Source organism: Carassius gibelio, chromosome A24, assembly GCF_023724105.1.
Source record: "Carassius gibelio isolate Cgi1373 ecotype wild population from Czech Republic chromosome A24, carGib1.2-hapl.c, whole genome shotgun sequence".
Lineage (NCBI taxonomy): Eukaryota > Metazoa > Chordata > Actinopteri > Cypriniformes > Cyprinidae > Carassius > Carassius gibelio.
This window is the reverse complement of record NC_068394.1, coordinates 6,470,674-6,496,920: the sequence shown is the minus strand read 5'-3', so window position 1 is coordinate 6,496,920 and position 26,247 is coordinate 6,470,674. Positions and strand designations below refer to the sequence as shown.

The window sequence follows — 26,247 nt, the reverse complement described above, 5'->3', positions numbered from 1 at the left end:
ATAATGGGCAAATTTAAAAAGGGGATAATAATTTAATGAAAAATAACTTCTTCCAGTGCCAGAAAACATGAGGCGCAGCTAATGCTAATAGATTTATCTTGGAGTGAAATGCTGAGGTAAATAAAACGGTAAGCTAACGCAAAGTAACATGCAGTTTAATCTAATGGGTATTAATTTTGTGTAAAGCATGTTTGTGTTGTTCTTATCAGTCAGACGGGTCTTGTGTTAATCTTTTTTTTTTTTTTTTAATAGAATATAAATATTAGCTGCAAAAAAAAATAAAAAAAATAAAATAAAAACATTGCTTTGGCAAATACTGAAATTATAAGAAGTAAAATTACTTAATATAAAACTGAAATAAATAGAAATGACAACTAAATAGAAATATTAAAAAGAACTAATATACATTTTAAAATGAAAAGGGAAAATATAAAAATATTTTAATGGAAATTTATAGCATATTTATATATAAAATAAATATGAATATATAAGTAAACCCTAATTAATTATTAAACCCTCTAAAAAATGTGAAAACGCATACAGTTGCAATCAAAGTTATACACCCCTTTGACCTGCAAGGCATTTTGGGGTGGGGGGGGGGACGGATAGCGTGTTTCATTGTCTCGCCAACATGCTAGTGGATCTGCCGTAGAGTCAATTGGTTGTTCTTGGAGATAGCGGGTTAACTCCGTGTCAGCGCGCGCTCTGATCGGTAAAGAGGCAGAGATTTCAGACCTCCATTTATTAAGGAGATCTGTCACAAAACTCATCATCCGCGCCAAAGTTTTTTGAGCAAATTTCAAAGCCGCACTCGCCCGCCATCCGCTGATTGTTTTGCAGTCTATGGATGATGCAATGCTTTGCTGATGCGAGCTGCAAAAAAAAAAAAAGCCATTGTCTGTTCTAGAAAGAATGCAGCAAAGATATTTAATGCTAATGTATGAGGCATAGGCCTACGCAGAGTTTCATTTACGATGAGATGCGCTCTAGTTCACAGTGCAGTGCAAGTGAACGCGGCGCACTGGTGCTTCCATGTCACGGTTATCATTGTCTGCTATATTTGCTTTTTATTTATTAAAATACATGCAATTGGTTGATGAAACATTTATTAAAATTAAGATTAAATTTGTTCAAAACGAAATTCGTTTTTAAGAAAGGTTTTCTTCAAAGCAAAATCTAATGAAGTGGTAAATATCATGTCTGACGATTTACAAAACTTCATTAAGTGGTAAAAACCATGTCTCCCGATATATTGCGCATCTTATGATCCTATCTAAAAAAAGAAAATAATTTTAGATAAAAATTTTTTTGTAAAAAATATTTTAATGACATGGTTTTGGCGGTTATAGAGTTCTAATGACGGTGTTCAACTATAACCGCCGGTCTCACGGTTATATACTTACCGTCACACCCCTACTGCTATGTTCTACTTTTCAACAAGTGAGTCTTCACATTGGACAGAAATGGAATCTCACAATCTAACCCTACCTCTTCCCTCCTTACAGATATATTCAGAAACAGGCAAAAAAAAAATACAGAAAAAAATAAAAAACCCAAGTATAAAACATTGTATGACGTACAACAGTATTTAAAAGATTCCCATTCATTACCTCGATATTTTCCATTATTGTTTTATCAGTGCTTTTGTAAATTGAAGAGCGGAATCTAACATTTAAATTGTGGGAATCAAAGGGACTTAAAATGATCCAATATCTTTATTTGATAGACTCTGATATTTGAGGAGTTGAGGCTTAAGTTCAGCCTCAGTAGGAAACATTTTTTATAATACCTTCAGCTTAGAAGCTTTGTTAAAGCAAATTAAGATAATACCCTTTCTAGATCCCCACATTCATTTTTGGAGAAAATGATGATAAAGGATAATTTCAGAAAGGGTATCATTTAAATTTTACAGGTTGCTGACGTCTTACTCATCCGAAAATTCACAGTACAAGTTGAATGCATGGAAGGAAAATTTGCAGTTTGAAGTTTCGGATGAGGATTGGAAAGCAGCTTATATTAAGACTCACACTATGTCTATAAATAAACACCTTAAACTTGTACAGTATAAATGGTTAATGCAGACATGATAGATAATGTAGCACTGATGGAATTAATTAGATATAATAAAAGCATATCAGATATAAGTACAAAATGAATGGAAGCTAGAGGAACTTTGTTTCACTTTATATGGCAATGCAGAAAGATTTTTTCTTTTGGGATTATAGAGACATTTTTTTAGTAGGAGTGAATGAGCATTTATAGACCTCAGCTTGCTTTATGCCAAAAAATGTGTCTCTTTGTTGTTTACAAAGATTCACAGATGCAATGGATAAGACAGATGTTGTCCTTCCATTAGAAATATAGCTTCCATATTAAAGGCTAAACAGCATGTATTTGAAAACATATGGAGCCCTTATGAATGTATTTATGTATGTATGTATGTATGTATGTATGGACAGGTTGACGGCTAATTTCGCTGGTACTTGTGACTAGTGACAATAAAGGGCTACTACTACTATGTACATTTTTACCTCATGGGCATTGTTTAATTATGTCTCTTAGTCATTCTTATTAGTTAATCAGGCCTTGTGTGTATGTTTTTTTTTTATTATTAGTACAATGCATTTTTCTTTGTTGTTTATTCCTATAAATTGTTAAATTGTCAGTTAGGCTTAAAAGTACAAAAATGCACAAAATTGTTCAGTGAAAAATACCTAGCAAGCTAATGTTATGCAAATGTGCAGCTTCATTATAGAAATTATATTAAGAGTTCAAATATTGAGGTGAATAATAATCCTGTGCTAGTTTTGTACACCTTTATCTAATAGATGTAATGGATGTGTATAATTGTGTGAAAAGCGTGACTTATTCATTCTTTTGACAGCTCTTGTGATAAAGCTTTTTGACCCAAAATGACAGCAAGGCAAAGAAAGGGGGTGTGTGTTAGAATTATTTGTGTTCTTTAACAAGAGCCCACGGCTTTGACAGGAGAGTATTTATAGAGATGTTTGGTTCTTCTGGGACAGCTGGCCATTTTCAGAAACATACACTCATCTCACCCTGAAAGGCTCATTCCATCCTCTGCTGAAAATACCAACATGTGAGGAAATACCTAATTATGTGACTTATCGATCATCTGTATAGAAACGTCAACTTTCTGTGGCAGCAGTCAGCCAGGCCAGGCACAAGTGGGAACGTATTGTGAGCTAATTTTACCCCAAAAATATGATCTCATGAATGACGAGGCGGTTCACAGGATATGTACAGTTTCCCATTTTAGAATCCGTGTTTCTATTTCTATGGTAACAGTTTTGTTAAGGGTTTTCAGTTGCTATGACTATTGACCTCTGGCAAGAACACTGGCTTGACATTCTTCCACACCCAAATATTTTCTTATTCTCATCTTCTTCACCCAGGCATTAAAAGTGCATCAATCCGTCATGTTTGGATGCGAGTAATCTAGTTGATTGCTTAGTCAAAGAAGATGGCTGACTGCTCTCTTGACAAATTATAGCTAATTGTGTCCTTAAAAGCACTCTTTTCAGTAAAAAAAAAATCCTAGTAACATATTTTGAGTAAGTTGTGTTGGGCATTTTTATGAAACTAGGCTGAGCAGTGTATTAAATATTTTGTTATCGAACATCATTAATTAAGTGTCATTAAACTAGTTTGGCATCCAGTGTTTGAATCACAACCTGGTGAGTTCAGTTCATTTCTGTGAATCAGTTCAAAATCTCCATTTCAGTGAATGGGTTTGGATTCAAATTAGGGAAACTATGCTTCAACATAACTGACCGCGTCGAATATGTAAATATGTTGATTAGGTATGTAACGATTCACTGAACTCATGATTTGATTTCCTCATAATTCTTTTTTTTTACAAAATGAGATATAAGTCATTATACAGTAAATGAAAAGGTGTCATTTTATTAAGCTTAAGTTTGACACTTTCCAGCACTCCTCCCAGAGACTCCAAGAAGGCTGGGTACTGTACACTGCCATTTGGCCTGTATGAGCTATGAGCAACACCACACCAGCCTGCCGCCTCTCACCACGGGCTATTCCAGAGTGGTAGAGAGTCCAGACTCTCTCAAGGGGCATGGTTCTAGGACCCAAGCTGTGCGTGGAGGTGAGCCCGACTATCTCCAGTCGGTACCTCTCAGCCTCCCGCACAACCTCAGGCTCCTTCCCCGCCAGCGAAGTGACATTCCACGTCCCTACGGCCAGTTTCCGTGTCCAGAGATCAGGATGTCGAGGCCCCTGCCTTCGACCGCTGCCCGATCCACAATGCACCAGCCCCTCACTGTTCTTCCCGCAGATGGTGGGTCCACGGGAGGTTGGCCCATGGCTCCAGAGTTGGGCCCCGTCTGCGCCATGCCATCCGCTTCAATAAAGGACTTCTGAACCGCTCTTAGTCTGACCCATCACGTAAGACCTGTTTGCCTTGGGAGAACCTGCCAGTGGCATATAGCCCTGGACAACATAGCTCTTAGGATAATTCGGGTACTCCGACCCCTCCACCACGATAAGGTGGCGGTTCAAGGAGGAGTGTGAAGTATTCGAAAGATAGTTAGTTCCCCTCAGAGATACATTCATAGAAACTCCTACTCCTGCTTGTTTGGCATCTCAACTGATTTGAATTGTCACATATTTTAATCTGTTTTTGACCGGCTCGTGGGTAATTATTAAATCCTTAATGTTGATTTGTATTGACATGTCACATTGTTGCATTGGGTTGCATTAGTATACCAGTCTCAATATATTATGGTATGAAATTTGAAGATTATCATTTCATCTATATTTGCTTTTCTACAGTATTAGAAGATATTTTATCATAACAAATAACTGTTAGATTAATCAACTAATCAAAAAAATTATCAATAGAAAAATGTATTGTTGGTAACAGCCCTAATTCGATTAATTTGAGATTCAAGTGATTCATATTCCGATGATTCGGAATATTCATATGTTTCAGAATCAGACGATTCCGATTCAAACAATTCTAATTCAACAATCCCTTTACATCATCAAAAATGTTCACCTTTAGTGTTTTTTTTTTCATATGTTTGGTACATTTATGGTTAATTGTAAAATTGTGTTTAAATAAAATTAATATAGTTGGTTTTCCAGATTGAGTTTTTAAGCCTTTTCAGAGCAACTGCTTAAATGTAGCTTATATATATCATCAAAAGGCTGAAAAATATTTACATGCAATAATTTTTGCTGTATTGCTGAAAGTGATTGGTGTATGCGTGTCTTTTTGTTTTCCTGCCCGCCTGGCTGTCTCTAGGTTTTGCCATGCAGTTCTGACATGCTAGAGCTGGCATGAGGGTGCGTTTGAAGCCTATGCACGAGGCGTTCTGTCTGAGTGGGCCTCCCCGTGCTCATTTAGAGCGGTCTGGCTTCTGTTGTTTCCGGCTCCACCTCACACGATTCAGGGCGACAGGGATGACTGCTGTACCAAAGCCACCCTCTCACAGACTGCTCTGTGTGTGTTCATTTCTCTCCTTGGTGTTTGGCAGGAAATAAACAGCGCGACCATGCTTGATTTCCTCCATTTCCTCAGTCTACCTCTGGTCCCCAGGCAAACCTTGACGCCGCTGGCCGTTCATGAGGGTGTTGGGTAGGAGAGGAAAAAGATTTGTCTAAGACGCTCAGAGCCGTTTCCAGCAAGACGAGGGCAGCGTTGCGTTTTCTCCTTAACCAGATTGATGATTTCAACTTTCTGCAGCCGTAAAACAACGACTGTGGGGGGAAAACCGGCATGGGTTTTGCATGCAGAGATGAAAATATTTCGAACAGCTGGTCGGGTCACCGCACGCGGCTCGCTCTCTCCACTCAAGATGTGTTTGTTGATTTGCAAAGAAAACAAAATGGCCAAATAAAGGTGAATCTTGTGGAGAATAAAAAGTGCATTTCAGACCCTATTGCTTTATTAATGCACGTTTCTCCTCTTATTGTGACAGTGGTCCATATTAGTGTAGATTCTAATGTCTGAGGTAAAATTAAATGATTTTCTGCTCCAAATGAACAATTTATTAATTTTTTTTCAAAATGTTATATTTTTCAAATGTAACATTAACTTGATAGACTAGTATTTCTAGTGTTGATTAGCAGCAGCAGTATCGTTTAGTTTACTAGTCTTGCACATTCCTAATAGTTATTTTATGTTTAGTTTTTGTTTTTTGGCATCAAGCTAATCCCATGATATATGCCTTATGCAGTACTGCACAAAGCAACTGTATTTACATTCCGCAATATAAACAAAATAGTAATAACTAGACACTTTATATAGTCGCCTTTTACGTTTCACGGAAGAAAGAAAGTCATACCGGTTAGGAATGACGTGGGTGAGTAAAAAGATGACAGAACGACAAAATGAAATTAAACATGCAATTTATTGGCTTGAAAAGTGGACATGTGGTTGTAGCTCTTATCTAAGGATCATTTAACTCTTTAATTAAAAAACCCTCATGACCCAGAGTTATACACTGAATACACAGCTTTATGTTGGTCACGACTGACTAACAGATTAAAGTGATCCGGCTCGTAGATTTTTTTATTTTTTTGCAGGATAGCAGGAGCATATGTACATGCATAATACACACATGCACATATGTTACATAAATTTACTATGCTGGAGAATCCTGGTCCCAGTTCTTCTGAAGAGAAAGGCTTTCTTGCATGAGATCTTGAGTCGTTTATACAAAGGAAGTGTTATTTTCATCTAGTCCAACAAGCATGTATTGCAAAAAAGCTATTATATCGAGCTTCAAAGACAAACTGCCTTGACGAGGACGGTCGTACAGCACTCATAGAGCCTACACCTGTGATGCTGCAGCCATCGATGAGTATTCCCACAGGAGGAAGGTGTCTGTCTGTTGCTATGGCGACCATTGCCCTGATTATTTTGTTCTCAGGCCCACAGGTTTGAGCCGCACTGCTTCCTAAGCGCACATTCAAATCCCATAATTCAGCTTGCGATGGGCTCAAAGAGGTTCTAAAAAGATCTACTGGGTATTGTGGCTGTGTGATCAATTACATCACTTCCTCTGTGACTGGAAGAGAGCTGCGCTTTCAACCCTATGAGAGAGAAGTGACAGAATGACATCCTGGCTCGTGTTCTGCACACTTTTATGACTTTTGTTTGGTGTTTACAATAGTGACAGGGAACAAATAACCTGGGCTATATATTACAGTAGACAGCCACAAAACATGTCTGTAAAAAGCACGCTTGATGTTTTAGGGGCGGCTGTCTGCAATTAGGTCTTAAAATAAATAAATACATAATATATAGTTATCAATTTATATAATTTTTAGTTATTATTCTGTCCTGTCTGTTTATGTAACTGCTTTTTTATTCAGTCTTACTGTGTGGCAATAAAAATAGGAAGAGACATTTTCAGCATGAATAAGCATAAAATAAGTTAAAACTTTTACTTGTGTGGATGTTAGCATATGGAAGTCTAGCTGCTGGAAACAGTGTGTCAAAATCCATTAGCACCTTGCAATGCCCTGCGGTGTGACAGCAGTATTCTGTGCTGTGACTATGCTAAACTCCTCCATAATTATTTTATATGTAATAACCTTCGTGTTGAAATGAGAAGTTCATGTATTAGTCAAGTACGCATAAATATATTTAAATGTGTAATGAATTGTCATGTTTAAAAAAATGAAGCTTTGTTTTGTATTAACATTTTGTAATAAAAAAGCAAAGCAAAAAGGTTCTTAAACCGTAAAAGGCATATTTTTCACTAAATACAATAATTCAATTTTATTATATTATTTAACAGTACTTTTAATAATTTTTTTCACACATATATATATATATATATATATATATATAATTTTAAAAATTTATATATAATTATAAACTTCAATATTAACCAACAAAAATAAAATGTCCTTGAACATTAAACATTTTTTATTTTTGCTTTGCTGATCTCTGCTGAACTGAATCATTGAAAGTTTGAAGGAACTGATTTATTGAATTAATAAAACTTCCCGTCTCTAGAGGTGGATGCTATTAAAACTTCCCTGCTTTAACAATTTCATACTTGTGGATTGTGACACAAGTAGGGGGTGTTAAATTAGCCTACTTACCAGCAAGAAACATAGCAACTTGGTGCGCTAACTGCAACACTGTAGCTTTTTGTTTTAGTTACTTATGTTGCTTCTCACTATATAGTGAACCTGACCTAAATTTGAGGTATCAGCAGATCTCAAAGCCTGTAGTCCAGACCTCCTGTGCAGATGCAGACGCAACTGATAAAAGATTGATATCACTGTAGATGAAATGGCCCGAAGTACCATCCTCTGTGCTGAAGCACACATCATACATGTAGTGTAGTTTCTCAACTGCTGATAAAACAGTGCCTGCATTGTTTTATTTCAGTGCTACACCTCTGATTCTGTTTTTGAGGTGCCATCCAGCATGCTGAAGCTGTATTTCACCTGTATTTCAATGTGCGATCACCGCCCATCCTGTCCCAGTTCCCCTAAGATTCCCTGGACCATGCAGGCGACAAAGTGAAATTTTGGGATCACAGGGTCCACAGCCTGAGAAGTGTGCCGTGCTTAAATAATCCATCAGGTCAAAATTTTTTACCATTGAATTATAGATGAGTGACTGTCAGTGGGGAGAATTGTGGTGGTTGTGCTGTATTTGAGACTACAGGTTCAGAGCATAAACCAGTGGACCCCGGCGCAAGTTATCAGATGTTGCCAGGGAAAAAATATGAAAAACCTTCTGGGAGTTTTTATTATGGCCATTTTGAGGTAGTAAACAGCACAGAACTGCGCTGAGAGTCCTGGAGTTCATATCTGAGTGCTTTTGTCCTGATACCATGGTATCTTCATCACTCCCTCTTATACTCGCTCCTTTTTTATGGCAGAGTTTGATGCTGAGGAGAGATGTGTGTGCTGCAAAGCCGGACTCTGTCTGCTGTATTAATTGGCTCCATTAGTCTTGGCTGTTTCACAGTTGTTAGGAACACCTGTGAGTTACAGGTTGAAGTAATAATGACAGACTGTAAAGCATACGTAGAGACAGAATAATTTAAAGGGATAGTTCACCCAAAAATTAAAATTACCACATGATTTACTCACCCTCAAGCCATCCTAGATATATATGACGTTCTTCTATTATATGAATACAATCAGAGTTATATTAAAAAATGTCCTGGCTCTTTCAAGATTTATAATGGCAGTGAATGTGGGTTGGGATTTTGAAGCTAAAAAAAGTGCATCCATCCATCATGAAAAGTACTCCGCATAGCTCTGGGGTGTTAAAGGCATTCTTAAGAAATGCATTTGTGTAAGAACAATATCCATTTCTCTTGATTCCGCTTACTGTTGGACGTGCGTTCACAAGAGAGTGGCGTTCCAGCGGATGACGTAAGACGTCAAATCATGGGGTAATTTTAATCTTTGGGTAAACTTTCCCTTTTAAAGTCTTTTAAAAGATAGTTGAAATTTCTGTCAAAAACATGAGAGAAAATTCTCCAAAATGATAAATTATATTTTGGAGAACTGTTTTTGTCCATTCAATGAAAGTCATTGAGGTCTAAAACAACATTGGACCCCATTAACTTTCATCAACACATTATATAAAGAAGCTAAAATCTGTAATAAATGTAAATATCTGTAAATCACAGACACACACACACACACACAAACAAGCTTATGAAAGATCATGTGACACTGAAGAAAGGTGTAATGGCTGCTGAAAATTCAGCTTAAATGTTACAGAAATGAATTACATTTTACATTATATTGAAATAGAAAACCATTACTTTAGATGTAATGAAATTTACTGTATTTTTGATCAAATAAATGCACCCTTTGGTGAGTATTAGAGACATTTCAATAACATAAAAAAATTACCCCCACCATACTATTATATATATACTGTACATATGTAGTCCATATAATGGATACAGGCTTTAAAATAAAAATAATTATTGCTATTTGCCCACATTTCCATTTTAGGCATGGACAATAATAATGTGTTCATTAAACCCTTTCCCTGTTTTTTTTTTTAAGAAATCTGATGGGGACACTAGCATGCAAAACACAGCATATGCTGGTGTCCAGCTTCACTGGTCTTTTCAGCAGGCATGACTGCTGTGCAGTAGCCGATTTCAGACGGTTGATGCAGCTCAGTCTACTTCAGAGGGAGTTAGGTAATGCTCTGATTCACCATGGATACTGAGACCCTCAGAGAGCAGAGTTTTTTCATATTCACTATGTGTTTTCATGTTGAGGGTTTGCTGTTTGTGTGTGTGAGCCACTCAGAGGATCAGCGGGGCCTGCAGGCTTGAGCTAAAGCTTGTCAAGGTCACCCTGTATCTCAGCGACGGCTGAGACTGTCCTCCTCGCTGCAGTCAGTAAGTGAATTGAAGAGAAATCCTCTTGATTTACTCAAGCTGTTTACACCTGTTGATTGACAGCTATCAGCGGTGTGTCGATTCGCAGTGTATTTAAGGGCCGAAAAGAGCTTAATTAGCTAGCTCTGATATGACAAGATGAGGATTGTGTGTGTTTCTGACCTAGCTATGTTTTGAAAAACTACACACATTTAATTGTCTGTAATAGGTAACTGCTGATTTCTCTTATTTTTAATTTAGATTAACTTTGCCAGCATCTAATGCTGACTTAATGTTTAAAATCATGAATAATTTTTCAACATGTTATTTTATAATACATGAATAATTTACAACACTGTTAAATTTAATCTTGAGTAAATCTTGAGATTTATATCTTTCATCCTGTACAATCTAAATGTTTTGATACATAAATTCCTAAACTTTTAGAATTTAGGATTGTAGTTAGTAGTGTTTTTTTAGTAGTTAATTTTTTTTTTTTTGACAAAATAGTATATAATAATTTACTATAATTGTACTATAATACTATAATATGTTTTAAAAAGTATTAAAGTTGATAAATCAATTTAGAGAAAATGAAGGCCCTTAAAAAGTATTTAAAAAGTCTTAAATGCCATTAACCAAAGTATTACATTTTATATCATCATTTCATTATGTATATTTGTCTGAATAGTGGGGTTCTGTGTAGTTTAGTTATGGAATCCCGCAAGATTTGACGTCATCTTTTACGGCGCACACTAACTGAATGTGCTGCTGCATGATAGCATGGGGCTTGTTGAATTTAGCACAGCGCTCTCGCTGAATTTCTGACCATTACTGCATGCTCCCATCCGTTCCTGAGATTTTTATATCCGCTTCCACACACATTCTAATAATATATTTAATTTTCGAGCATCATGGCATCGCTATCAATCTGTGGGGTATTTAAATCCCTTTTGAAATAAGGGCTGGCAGTTCACTTTCGATTTCGTGATCGCGCGCGCACTGTATAAAGGAGTTATGATCATTACTTTACCTTCCATGATAATGCATACTTGATCAGGTGCAGTAAGACACTATCAAATCAAGCACTCCGTAATCACGGTTAAACTGTCTGATCAGTCAGATGTTTGTCATGAGAAGAGTTCCACAAAACAGCTATGGTTTGCTGAGAGTTTTAAGAGTTGATGTTATAAATACATCCTTTGTATATACCGTATGAAAACATTGTCCCGTTAACTGGGAGAGCTTTATTTTCCCTCCTCAATAAGATTTGTCAGTTGTCTTGTGTATTGGTCTAATTTCAATTGGTCAAAACTTATGAAAGTAATGAGTTTCTCCCAAAAGTATGTGATCTGGGACATTCAAGCACTGTGAGTTTGTCCCTCACAGCCTAATTTTCACCGGTGTTAAGTCCAATATGGCGTCTAACCAGACAAAGGTCAATTGAATAGCAGATTTTCTGTGGTTTTCAAATCTTGTCATTCCACAGAGTGTTTTAGAGTAGGAGACAGTCGTCTTGATTCTAGTGGTGAGACAGCTGAGTACCTGTCTCATGGCTCGAATCATCATCTGATGGTCTGCTCTTGTTCATCCAGCACATATAAGAGCCAGCTGTGGTAGAAGCCATCCAAGATGGCAAGAGGCATCTCCATGGCAACTTAAAGAGGGCTTTGATGTCGCCAGCTCTCCATCATGAAAAGACCTCAGTCTTCTTTTATTCCCCCTCTTTGCCACTCGCTCTCACTCACGACATGCCTTTGTTACGTTTCCTCCGCTTAGGGAATTTTATATATCAGTTGTTAATAATGAAACCGATTTCAATTATTTTTAAACAATTTTGTATGAAGGTCATTAACTCTCTGGATATGTTAAAACTCTAGCTTAACCTAGATTCTGGATTAGGTTATAACTCTATGGAAGACTTAAAAAAAAAGTTGTATCTGTATTATTTTAAAGGGGTCCTATTATGCTCTTTTACAAAGTCTTGATTTTGTTTTGGGGGTGTACTAGATATTCGAAAAACACATTATTTTTCACATATTTTACATTATTGCAACACCTCTCTCCTCCCCAGTCTGGCATTAACGGCTCGAATAGTTCCTGTATCAAATGAAGGCCTGCCTTCAGAAATACGAAATGTGCTGTGATTGGCAATGGTCGGGAAATGTCCTGCCCCATTACTATAGCCGCCTGCAAGCTGCAGTTTAAATACTGCGTCAAAATCAAATCAATTTGAGCGTGATTTAAACCCGGATGATTGTAACCACTCTTAAGTTTGACTGTCTTGGGAAAGCTAGCATGTCTCTGACATGGTAATAACACTCACTGCCTTCTCTAGTGCAACTCAAACAGGTCTCTTCCCATTCGTCTGTGTTTGTGATATCACAAATCCCGGAAAATATGTGTTGTAGTTCAAATGAGTCATTCAGTTTTTGAAAAGACTTTGAGCTTTGTAACTTTAGAAATTTTTATAATTCTAATTCTAAAACGATAGTTATCAAATTAGCCTTGAAGTGTAGTATCTTTTAACGTTCAGTATTGAAAATAATGGCATTTTTTGCCCATCAATTTTAACGAGACCACACCTTGAGTCTGCCATCATATTCCATAAATGTTTATTTAAACATACATATCAAAACACACTGTAATTTGAGATATGGTGGAAATGACATTTGTTGGTTCAGAAAATTATTTGATGCATGCATATTTATGTACAGTATAAATACATGTATTGTATATTTACTGACATCGTTTCTAGCCAAAGTAAATAAAAGTGAGTCTTAGGGTTTAATTTCTAAAAGTCCAGAGGGCCAAAGTGCCCGTAGTTGAAGAATGGGCCAGTTGCGTCCGCTTATCACTTTGATTCCCCTCAGCCCTCCTGCCGTGAGCGAATGCCTGACCTTTTCCTCATCCCTCGCTCTCATAATGGTCCGGCTTGTCATACTATTATTTTCTGTCTTTGATTAGCTCTCACCTCGCAGACCCTTCACACTGACAGAAATATCCTTGCCTGATGTTCCCCCTCATCCGTTAGAGCTCTGTTGTACTCCTTGATTCATTTGTTTGGTGACAAGGAGCGTTGGCGGGAATAAAATGAATGTTGACTTTTATCCAAATGGGGTTTGAACTCACTGGTTTGGTGAGGAGGGGTCTGGCGTGCCAGACTCTATTATAGTTTAGTCTGATGAGTGTAAATAGCCATTTTATTGTTATATCATTCTGTAATTCATAAAACAACACAACACATTCACCTGCTGTCTCTGAGATTACATCACTAGAACATATTTTTATAGTCATGTCCTTTTAGAAAACAAAAGCCAACTTCTCTTTTGTCCTGCCTTTTCAGGTATGCGTGTCTCTTTAAAAAGACCCACAAATGCACCCGTATTATCATTTATTAGCAATTCATAGTTTAATCTTTGGCTTAAAGGGATAGTTCACTATAACAATTGTGAGGTAATATTTTATAGAACGTTTTTGTATATAAAATGAAAGTCAGTGGGTTCCAAAATTACTCTGGTAATTACTACTTAAAAGGGGTGACTTTTTTCTTCCAATTCTGGCTTCTTCCAGACATTTTTCTTGCAATTTCTGAAGACTGAAGACTTCATTTTTAATGATCATTTTCACATTGTAATGTGGTTTGAAAGAAGGTATCCTCTCCTAATGCATCATGACAGACCTGCAGATAACCAGTCGTGGTTTCGTTTGCTCCTGTCCTGTGTTCTTTAACTCCCGTCTGAATTCACTGCCTACTCAGCTGATCTACAACGCAACAAAATTGAGAGTAATGGTTTTATTTGAGTCCTAATGGTGACTAGAATTGTTGCCTGTCAAGCATACTCCTCCTAACAGACTGCTTAAGTCTAACATTTATTTTTTTATTTTCCTTTACTGAAAAGAAGATTGAACTCTTAAAGTTGTTCCCGTGAGTTTGACAAACTCAAAGGCTGAAGTGAATTAATCTTCTCAGTAATGCGTTTTCATTTGATTGAATAGAATCCAGTGCACTATGGCATTCAGGGAGTTAGGTTTATAAAGGCCTGGCTAAAAGCACATGGGTTCTCTGTGCCAGCGATCCACTCACTGACCCGGGACGGGGAGAGGGTTGGGCGGGATGGAATCGGCAAAGTGTTTGCAGTTCTTTTCTAATTGATTGTGTCACGGCGATATGTCCAGAATAGAACCGCCTTCTTAAAAGCTTCTGTTTGTAGGCCTGCTGATTTACATCGGAGCATTTGCAAAAAGAGTCACAGAGATGGAATTCTAAAATAAGACCTCAAATAATGGCATGATGTGATTTGTGAATGCATTCAGTGTGATTACCTCTGTGCTGTGATAGATCGAGGCAAGCTGTCAACTGGGTTCCAGTACAAAAGCACATGAACACATATTGCTAGACAGTCTGTCTCCACTATATGCTGCTATGAAAACTTTGTTCAGCAAGGAAATCTGTGTAATTTGTTGATTTGTAATACATACTTTATCCGAATTCTGTCATTTTTTTATTCACTTCTGTTATTATCCTCAAGTTGCTCCAAACCTGAAGTATTTAACATTCAAATGTAATTTGAAGAATCTAGTAGGTGGTTTTTCTCCAAGGAATCACATTTAAATGTAAATGACAATGTTTTCATTCTTAAAGTCCCTTGTATCATTTAAAACTATTGATTTTACTGTTTTATTTAATTTCTACAAAATAGCAATAGTTCTTTTAATTTCTGCCATTTATAGGCAATTTGCTGTAAGATTAAAATATTTATTGGCTTATTGTTACTGATATATTATTGGTTTCAAGGTTCAAGAAGGCACACAAATGATAGCTTTGTGTGAGAAAGAGATGAAATTGAGAAATTCAAGTCATTATTTTTTTTTTTAAATCTGCTTGCTTGCCCATTAGAGATGTAGCAATGTATGATTTGTGAAAGAATCGTTCTTTTGAATGGGATCTTTCCAGTAAATCAATTGATTCACAAAATGATGGCTGAAAAATGTATCCACAAATCTCCGTTCTTAAATTGAACTCCCTGATTCTGTTTCTGAAGAACTGAAGTTGTTATTCATTGATAGCCTTCCAAACCAGTCGGCTGTTACCTCGAGAATCACTGCAACCAATTGAGTCAAGGAGTTGAATCACAACCAGATCAGTGTGAATTGGGAATTAATCATTTTTGCGAACTGAACTCAATCAACTGATTGATTGAAAATATGGGACTCAGAAAAATTTGTTCACTAGTTCTAGAACTACACATGCAGATTGTTAGTGAATAATAACTCAAATTTCAAGCTGTTTCTCACACAAGTTATACATGCTGCTTTTATGATACTTTCATGATACTTGTGCATCATTTTTTTAAACATCACTCCAGTCCCCATTTATTGTAATTGCAAAGAAAAGACCAGGCCAGTTACATTCATCTACAATCACTGGCAGACAGAAAGGACTGTTTTTCACTGTTGACACAGAAGTTTCACACTTCATTTTGAAATCCGTTTATTTTTTATGTCACAGTTTGAGATCATATGGAGAGACCTCATTCAGTTCAGCTGATGAGGACTTTTCAAATCATCTGAATGCTGATATTGTCAAACGTGATAACGTAGCGGGGGTTTATAGTTTTTCTAACCTTTCATCTGTTCTGTGGCCACAGCTGCCTGTGTAATTCACCACACGGAACAGGATTTGGATCGATTTACTTCAGAGTTATTCTTGTCATCTTATTGATGTGGCAGCCATTGGCATGGTTGGTCTGGATTCTCCTCAGAGTAAAAGTGATTTTGGAAAGGCCCACAGTGGGGAGTCTATCATTTTAACCAGCTAATCTAAATGCAAATGAGCATCAGGCATGACCCCCGTCTCCTGGAAAAAAAGCCAAAATGTTTACAAAGAAGGTTTTTCCTTGGAACTAGTTCTGGAAATTTAAGATACACACTCCCCTGTGTACAACAGTGTTGAAAGGGCATTTTAAAACATTGCATGTGAAGTCAACACCGACTAAATGAAATCAATGTGGCATGTTTTTTTGCATTATGTATTTAAATGTTAATTTTTGTCCCTACTTGTTGTTTATTATATTATCTCGTTCAGAATCAATCAAAAGAACATGCGAAACCAAGGGAGAGTGACAGTTGCTGACAGTTAGTGTGACACTCTTGGTTGTAGCTGCACGTTTTTGTTACGCCTCTCTTTGGTTTGTGTGCATTCGGGTCCTCAGGGTCTCGCCTTCTCATCGTCAGTCTTGTTGAGCCCAGAGGCAAGCATAAAATACGTAGAATGGTTAGCTGGGATCATGTCCTGTCTGTTTGATGAGAGAAGGTTCTTGTGCAAGGTCGAGCACATCGAGATGGCAGTCACTCTCCTTCCTTCCCACGCTGTCACAGACAGATGTGGTAACAAAACAGGTGGCAACATTTCAGCTCTGCTTCTTTCCATTGATGAAAGATGCAAACCTGAGCTGATCATTATGGTCTGATGATCCTCAGTTGAATATTACAAATTTATGAATAGTTCAGATTTGAATATTACAGATTTATGGATGCACAGTATATCTGTGCCATATAGGTTATCTGCCAATTTTAGAGATTTTTTCTATTTATTGGTAATGAATATATAAAAAAAAATTGTATTAAATTATTTAAAGATTGTAAAATTTTTAGTGGATGTTGTGATGCCTAAATATAAATTTAAAATAGCTGTTTATTTGCTGTATTTAATAAAAAAGTATATAACTAGTATTTAATTTGATATATATACATTGTAGATTTTTAAATAGATGTTAAAAAATATTTAAAATATGGAGATTCACTACCATTCAAATTGTTTTTTTATGTTTTTGAAAAGTCTTTTAAGCTTGCCACTTGTTTGATCAAAAGTACAGTAAAAAATAATACTGTTAAATATTGTTACTCAAAATCAACGCTTTCTATATTGATATATTTTAAAATGTAAAATGATCCTTCAGAAATCATAGTACAGTAATATGCTGATTTGCTGCTCAAGAATCATTTCTTAATATTGCTAATGATGAAAACTGCTTAATTTTTAACTATGCAATTTTTCAGGATTTGATGAATATAAAGTTCAATAGAACAGCATTTATTTGGAATAGAAATCTTTTGTGACATTATAAATATCTTTACTGTAACTTTACTGTCACTGATCATTCATTTAATGTGTCACAATTTTATGTATATGGATTTTAAAGGCACAATATGTAACAATTGTTTTATTAAAATATCCAAAAATCACTAGAACAGTGTTATATATTTTGTTGACTTACATTATCCCAAATGTTTCAAAGAATGTTTAAATCCAGAGAAATAAGCAATTTTAACTAGTGACACTGACATTGTCCATAGTGTCATTGTGTCGCCTGCCAATGATGTCATAACCCCTCAATTTACAGTTTTGTTTTGTAGAAAACATGGGAACACCAAAGACGGTTTAATAAGTTGTGCATTTTTATTAACCCTTGATGACCGCACGGAGTAGCATTATAACTTTCAAATGTATCTAGTATGATAACAGAGCTGCTTTTTTCCCCACATATGCAAAAATGAAAGGAGTGGAAATGGTCGACTGTGGCATAATAAAAACTGCTTTCGAGCCATGTGTCGCGTTTGTTCAGTGGCCTCTAGCATCGAAAAATAACATATTGTGCCTTTAATATCTACAGTTGGTTGACCTTCAGATTAAAATAATTATCAACATTTAGCTAGAATTTTAATATCAGTGCATCTTTAATCTGACTCTGAATTGGTTTATGCCAATATGAGTTTGATCTGATCATGACAGCTTGGTTCTTAGTTTATTATTATAGTCTGAGTTGATTATTACTGTCTGATTTAAGGATTTAATCCTGGTTCGGGTTGTTGCATACTACCTCTTATTTGATTATTAGAGTCTGATCCTAAGCTAGATTTTTCTCCTTGACCCTGAGGATGTTCAGCTCTGATACTGAGCTGAATGGTACAGTATGTACGTAGAAGCTTTAGGCTTTGGATTGATGTTGTAGTGGAGTGATTCAGTGGACCCAGATTTAAAAGTGCTTTAAACGGGGCCGGACCACTTTATTTTGACCCACAAACGGCTGGTGGCTCGATCTAAACCACTTCTTTTGAAGTATTTTAATGCAAATCACCAGCTTTTGTAGTACCTAAATATGAGGGGCTTTGAAAAGTAGTAGATTTTGGGGTGTTGGTTAATTGAATTGGACCCACCTACTCCCACTGATCTGTTATTTGATTTTTTTATGTTCACATACGGTACCTTTAGGAGTGCATTTGAAAGAGTCTGGCATGTGGGATGTGGTAAGTCTATTGGTCTTTCTTTCTTGCCACATCTGTGTTTAGAGCACCAACAGTGAACTGGGACTGATTGTTATTTCATCTGCCTCCGTTCCAAAGCCAACAAATCACTCAACAGAGCATCAGGTTGTCCAGCAGCAGGATAAATGAAGCACTGTGTCTTTATTAGTTGAGTGGACAGAAGGGTTTCCTTCCAAATAGCACTCACCCTTAGTGATTAGCAGTTCTCTTCAGATCATGAATGTGGTGATGATAGCACCTGTTCCATATGTATGGGAACTTTAAAGGAATAGTTCACCCCAAAATTTAAATTGTCCCATGATTTACTCGCCCTAAAAACAACCTAGGTGTATATGATTTTCATCTTTCGGACGAATTCAATCAGAGTTATATATATAAAAAAATGCCCTGGATCTTTCAAGCTTTATAATGGCAGTGAATGGGTGTTGAGATTTTGAAGTAAAATAAAATGCATCCGTCCATCATAAAAAGAGCTCCACACTGCTCCGGGGGGTTAAAAGCCTTCTGAAGTGAACGATGCATTTATGTGCAATCTGTGGATGCACAATATATGAGTATTATTTTGTTTATTCGCTAATAATATATATTTGTTACATTTTATATATATTTAATTTGCTAATTTAATGTTAATTATGTAGTATTTAGCATAGTACTTATATATAATTAAAAAAAAGTTTTATTACTGTTTGGCACTTATTTATTGTATTTGTATAATGGTTGATTTTAGTTTGTAATATTTTATATTTAATTTATTTAGACCAAATAGTATGAAATTTCTGCATTGCCCATTTATTGGTGAACAAAACACAGGTAATACATTTATCAGTAAACCATATAGTGCAATCTCACTTCTTGATCTTTATACTTGCTCTTCCCTTTCCACTGATGTGCACACAGACTAGACTCAAACCTTTGCCACCCAAAAGAGCACCAACACCTTCACTACAATTGCACCACATGAGATTTTAATCTAATTTAGACAAGTTTTCAGTCTTGTCACAGTACAAGGAAATTATAAAGTTGAACAACAACCTGCCCAACTCTATATAATGAATATCAGTGTATCAGGCTCCTGCTCCACTGAACTGCTGCATGAAATCATGCTGCTTCAATTTCCTCCGTTAACATTTAGATGGTATGAAGATGTGTTCCGGAAAACAAGTCTTGCATGAGTTTTCTCTCAAGGCGTCTGTGGATTCAATAATCTGTGAGACTAATGGAGAATTATCACTCAGGTGTTAGCTGACTCTCACTTTCTCCTCCAGTCACCATAGTTGCCTGATCTCCCACGACTACAGGTGTTCCATCACCTCAAGGAGTGATGAGTTTATCGTTGTGAAAATTAAACCTGAATAAACATGGTAATATGAGCCAGCTCGCTGTAATACAAAAATCCCCCCTGCTTTTCAGCAGACTCTCAGCCTTTATTTTTATGTTCTGGTATTTGTTGTGTCCTCTGGATGATTCTGTTGGGAAAAACATTCCAGATGTATCTGATCAGATAAGGTCTATCGCAGATGAAACCTTTCACATTGGCCTTTCCTGTCAATGTGCTGCACTTCCTGTTATCTATTTCTTTTATGTTTGCAGTGCTTGTTGATATTGACACCTCTCTCTCGGTAGTGCAGTTCTTGCGGCCTTATCGCAAAGCTTCTATAAAGAGGTCAGGAAAAGAGTATTTCCTCTAGAGAAAGACATATTTCAATATAAGTTTGGTTTATAAATTGAGTTTCCGGGGCAAGGCCAAGCGCTAATGTACCTTCTCTGCAACAGCGAAATTAGGCTTTTACACATTTGGAATACCTAGCCTTGGAGGAGTTTCAAAGATTTGACAGGCCTTCATTTCCCCAAGTGAATTTTCCATGTGTTTGTTTTATTTGAGAGGTTGGTGTCAGTTGAGTAAAACTCTCATTGATTGGGAGGTTCATTACCAGCGTGCTGGAGAGACCATGGCTCAGCAGTTTTCTCTTATCCCACCTCCCATGAGGATGTACATGCAAAGAAAAACATGTTGACTGCGTTGTTTCCGCATCAGACAACGGATTTAACTGTCAGAAATAGCAGTTAACCCTTCAGGCACACCCTTTTGTTTAGTAATTTGATCCGTTTTCAGATGTTAAGGGGTAAAACACATGGCTCATTGTTATTTTTTGACGTGCACAGTGGGATGGTTGTGGGTGACCATGCAGTTGGTGTATAAATATAAGGAGTGATGTCATTTGGGAGGGTCAAGGAGTTTGGGAGTGAAATGTTTTAAAAGTCACGCAGAGAACACGCGATCATGAAGGTCACATGCACATTTCATCTCATAACTGGATTCGACTAAGTTTGCAAGGTTTGTGAAATTACATTTTCTTTAGCCATTCAAAGATTTGTTTAAATGATATAAATGCGTATTTACTGAATGCTGACCGCAAACGAGAAAGTATTGTAATGTTTCCCTTTTTGTTACTAATAATATAAAGAGATATTCAGAATTTTTTTTTGTTGTACTGGTTGAAAGTCTCTTCACATCCCGATAGCAATCAGGGGAAGTCGTGGCCTAATGGTTAGAGGGTTGGACTCCCAATCGAAGGGTTGTGAGTTCTAGTCCCGGGCTGGCAGGAATTGTGGGTGGGGGGAGTGCATGAACAGCTCTCTCTCCACCTTCAATACCACGACTTACCACCAACTGCTCCCCGGGCGCCGCAGCATAAATGGCTGCCCACTGCTCCGGGTGTGTGCTCACGGTGTGTGTGTGTGTGTTCACTGCTCTGTGTGTGTGCATTTCGGATGGGTTAAATGCAGAGCACGAATTCTGAGTATGGGTCACCATACTTGGCTGAATGTCACCTCACTTTTTTTTTTTTTTTTAAGTTACGTGGTCTAAATGTATTTATCTGTATTTAAATATTCTGTGGAAGGCGTAAGACCAAGAAATATGTATGTCCAATCATAACGCTCTGTCCGAGCAGTTTAAATAGCTTTCCTACCTACCTCTCAATGAATATCTTCATACATCTGTGCACCCTGTTCACGCAGACAGAATATGCCATCAGCGTGTTCATGCATTCTGTGCAGACAGAGCGAGAATGGCAGACAAACATCAACAACCTTCCTGGTATTGTAGTACTTTTAAAGTTTTCTCACTGGTGAATGAGTTCACATGGGTGTCCTAGCAGTCTTTTTGTCTTAAATTTAAACCATAAATCTGTTAATTTATCACTTTTCATCACATCTTTATGTGAAATGTTTTGCTTGAAAAAGTAGCTATTTTTCTTTGAATGAAATGCCACATAGAATGATATTGGTACATTTTATAGTGTGTTTTAACTTTCCAAAAACTTTCTGGGGACATTTTATTTGCTCTTGCTCATTTTGCCCTTCACACAGCCTCACACACAAACACAGGTACAGTAGATTATTACAGCACATCTGACACCTCGGCCCTTTGCCTGATTAGATCCCTGTGGAATACTGCCTCACACCAAACAGGAAACCAATGACATCACAGTATCCTGTCTTTTTGGAACACATCCCAGTGACATCATGTTCCTCTCACTGCACTGTTTAAAAACCTTCTGTTTGTTAGAGCTAAAGATGGGTTGTATTACATGAATCGATGCAAAAACTCTTTCAGCTTTGATGTTGTGCTATAACACAAGTTGTGGCATTGCTCATGATCTCCTAGGCCCTAGAAAAGTCTGTGAAGGACTTGTATATATTCTCCGAGCTCGTAATCCTCTTAGATAAATAGAAGAGAATTTTTTGCTTGTGAGGTTGTGATTTCCATAGAAGCAGATTCTTTCCACCGAAAGCCCATTATTGAGACGTTTATGTTGTGAAAAAGGCAAAAGGATGGTTTGCTGTATTATGTGTGTGCCATAAGCTGCACCAACTGTAACATATATTTATATTGTGCGCTCATGACAAATTAAGTATTGCATCATTGTTTCACTTTTTACTTTTTTGTTACATGTGTTTGCCTAAATATAGCCTGTTAGCATAGGCTAGATAAGTGTTTTTAAGCTGAGAAATCTTTTTTCTTTTCTCCATTTAGTCACATACAGATGTAAGCTCATCCAGAAACACATGGGGTAATCGGATCTCTTGATGCCTGGCCTGCAGGACAGGACTGTTTAACTTTCAGCTTAAAGTCTGTTTTGAAAGAATTTTAGAAGGGTGGATCCACAATTCCAGTCTTTGATGATTATAGTATCAAGAACAAGTCTGTTGTAGAGCTGGATAAATACATTGCATAATGGCCATGATTTTGCTGGTGCATTATAAAATTAAGTAGCATTGTAAATATTTAGATTTCAATGCACTTTAATTTCCTTAATTTTTTCAGGACTCTTTGATGGGTGAAAACAAGTTAAAAAGAACAACATTTATTAAAAATATAAATCTTTTGCTACTATATACACTACCCTTCAAAGGTTTGGGGTCAGCACTTTTTTATTTTGTTGTTGAAAGAGATTAATACTTCTATTCAGCAAGGATGTGTTAAATGAATAAAAAGTGATAGTAAAGATTCTATTTTGAATAAATTCTGTTCTTTTTAACTTTTTTATTTATCAAAGAATCCTGAAAAAAAATATCACAGGTTCCAAAAAAAATAAAAAAAATTAAACAGCAAAAAATATTAAACAGCACAACTGTTTCCAACATTGATAATAAATCAGCATATTAGAATCATTTCTGAAAGATGGAATCGTACTGAAGACTTGAGTAATGATTATGAAAATTCAGCTTTGCCGTCACAGGAATAAATGATATTTTAAAGTATATTAAAATGGAAAAATGGAAAGTTCTTTTAAATTGTAATATTATTTCACAATATTGATGTTGTTACTGTATTTTTGATCAAATAAATGCAGCCTTGATGAGCATAAGATGATTAAAAAAAAATACATTAAAAGATCCCAAACTTATATCTTACTTTTTTTTCCTTTACTTTTTGTACGTTTAAATCTACCTGCCTGATTTCTGCTAATGAAAACAAGGCATGTGGCTACCTCGTTTAATTTCCATTGTCCCCTGTGCAGATGTTTTGATTGCTGCGCTTTTTAACTCAATTAGATAAACATTATTTAGAACCGCAGTGTTTGCCTTTCTCTCCGTTCGATCTGAAGAGTGGTTTTCCTATGTTGATTTTGGCCGCTTCATGTCTTTTTTGTCTATGTGAGATTGTTGTCTTTGGAGGTGTGTGATGTAATTCAGTTTTTTCAGAGGAGTCCAATGTGATATAAATCTGTCAGCAGAAACACAGGAGTACATACCACTCTTTCTGCAGATCAAATTGCTTGTGGAGAACAACTAAAAGTTCCTGTAACTAGGGCTGTGACCGTGGCAGATATATTTTTTCAGATACGTGCATGCAATGTCGTGGTCAGTTAAGTCATGAAGTTACCAAAAAGGCAATTAAAGCTGCCTTAAAACTGTGCATGCATGTAATATGTTTTATATGAGTCACATTTAAGAACATGTCTCTGAAATGGTTTTCAAAACTGTCCTGGAGCAGCCCAGCACTGTCTCACTCATCTAACACACACAATACAACTCGTCAGCTCATTTATTTCAGCACTTCCATCACTGAATAGCCTACGCAGCCTGCAAAACGCTAAAATAAATATCAAAGAAATAATACAGCTAAACAAGAAAGTTGCCCAAATAAGAAAGTTAATACACCCCTGTGACAAAATACTGTAAAACTCATTATAATCAGTAATGCTACACTAGATGCTGCACGACATGACAAATCTCTGACAAACTTCTCGTCTACACACGCTCTCTTTGAAATAGGAACCGTTGCAACATTTCTTGTTAATATCTTTCATTTATCACTGTCTCGTTTGTATTTGGCCAGTTTGAAGAAAGCCTCACCAAACCTGACCAGCCAGGCATTTGTAATAACGGGAACTTGTACAAACCAGATCAGTTATGTAGCATTTGACTGCCCAACAAGGTCCATCGCCCAAAAGAAAATTAATTTTCTGAATGCAAAAACTATTTTTCTGCACTCAAACCTGCCAGTCTAAAGGAAACGCTGCGTATGGTGTTTGAGGTCATTTGTGAATTACCGTAGGCTTATAGTCTAAATAAAATAATTAGCAACTATTATTGTTATTACACTTGTGTACAAAACTTTGTATTATGCTTGCTATAGAGTGCATGACGTCACGTGCACTACCGCCGGACCATGGTGAGGCGTTTGTCACAGCGACCGTCACAGCCCTACCTCGAAAACATCATAAGTTTATTGTAGCAGGGTGAATTATGCAAAGTTAATTTCTTCATGTTAGGTGTTTGTTCGGATAATCAACTGTGGGCACAAGCTATAATAATAGTGATTGCTATAGAAAACACCACTAATTAGTAAAATATTATCTTGATTTTGTTTGTACACCTGTTCCGTTTTTCAGAAAATATGAGATGGCAGTGAATGCAACAAGTCTGACAGTTGCCTTTTTGTTTCGTACGACATGTTTTCGGTTGGCAGCTGCCAAGCACGTGAGAAATGTAGCCAGCATCACACCCCCAGCAGATTAAACAGCGGCGTGTCGCACACCTGGAGGATAACGGTCCGGTAGCTGCCTTTCATTCCTGCCGCCCTCGTTTTCACTCTCTTCACAGTGGAGTCGTCTGCACTTGTGTTTTTTCTGGATTTTAATGGTTGCAGTCTTAGGCAGAGGTGTCAAAATTTATGAGGGACTCGTCCCTCAGAGAAGGACGAGGAAAGAATAAGACGGCAAGAGAAAGTGTGTGTGTGTGAAGCAAAGAATAAGTAAGCCAGATAAGGACAGGCAACGCTAGGAATCTCCTGAGCAGAAATCTCCACATAAGGCAGTTTGATTGGCGGCAAGTGGGTGTGAGGAAATGAATCATCCAGTCTCTGATTAAAAAATCTTTCCCTTTTCGTCTTCTGCTTTTCCTCAATCCTCCTCCTCATGAAGACTTTAGCCTCCTAGCCATTTTTATTGGGCAGTTAAAGAGGTCATTAGGGAAAAACAGCTTTCACTCTCATTTTTTCCTGTCCTTGCAAAGATCTAAACTGTAGATGTTGACTAGATCACAGTAGTGTAGCACATACAGTGTCCGGGAATATAATTATATTGGTGTCAAGAGTGAGGAGGATGAGATTAGCTTTGTTCTGAAACACTCGGAGCGGTCTACCTAGACAGTATTATTAGGCATCATCTTCTGAATGCCGCCCATAAAGGTAGGCAGTACGATGTTGACTTTTTAAGATACCACTTTTTGGCCTTATTATTATTCAGAGATGAGACTGAATGTATTCTCAGTTGAGAATGCAGTCCCAGAATGAAAATGTGTGCTTTTATTCAACAATTGTTAAATTGTCCAAAGTTGCATAAAGTGCCCCCCTTAATCCTTGTTTACACCAAATCAGCATCTTAAAATAATTTCTGACAGATCACGTGACACTGAAGACTGGAGTAATGATGCTGGAAATTCAGCTTTGTCATCCAAGGAATGATGACAACCATCAAACGCTATTTGGGTGATTTTTGGCATTAAAAGTCTGAAATAAGTTTTCATTTCATTTATTATT

General features: G+C 36.8%; 1 protein-coding gene across 13 annotated transcripts in view; it reads left to right on the top strand.

The window, feature by feature from the left end:
- The window catches only part of LOC127946537 (disco-interacting protein 2 homolog C), a 99,020-nt gene that overhangs the window by 22,850 nt on the left and 49,923 nt on the right, over positions 1–26,247 (top strand). The window lies entirely within an intron of this gene.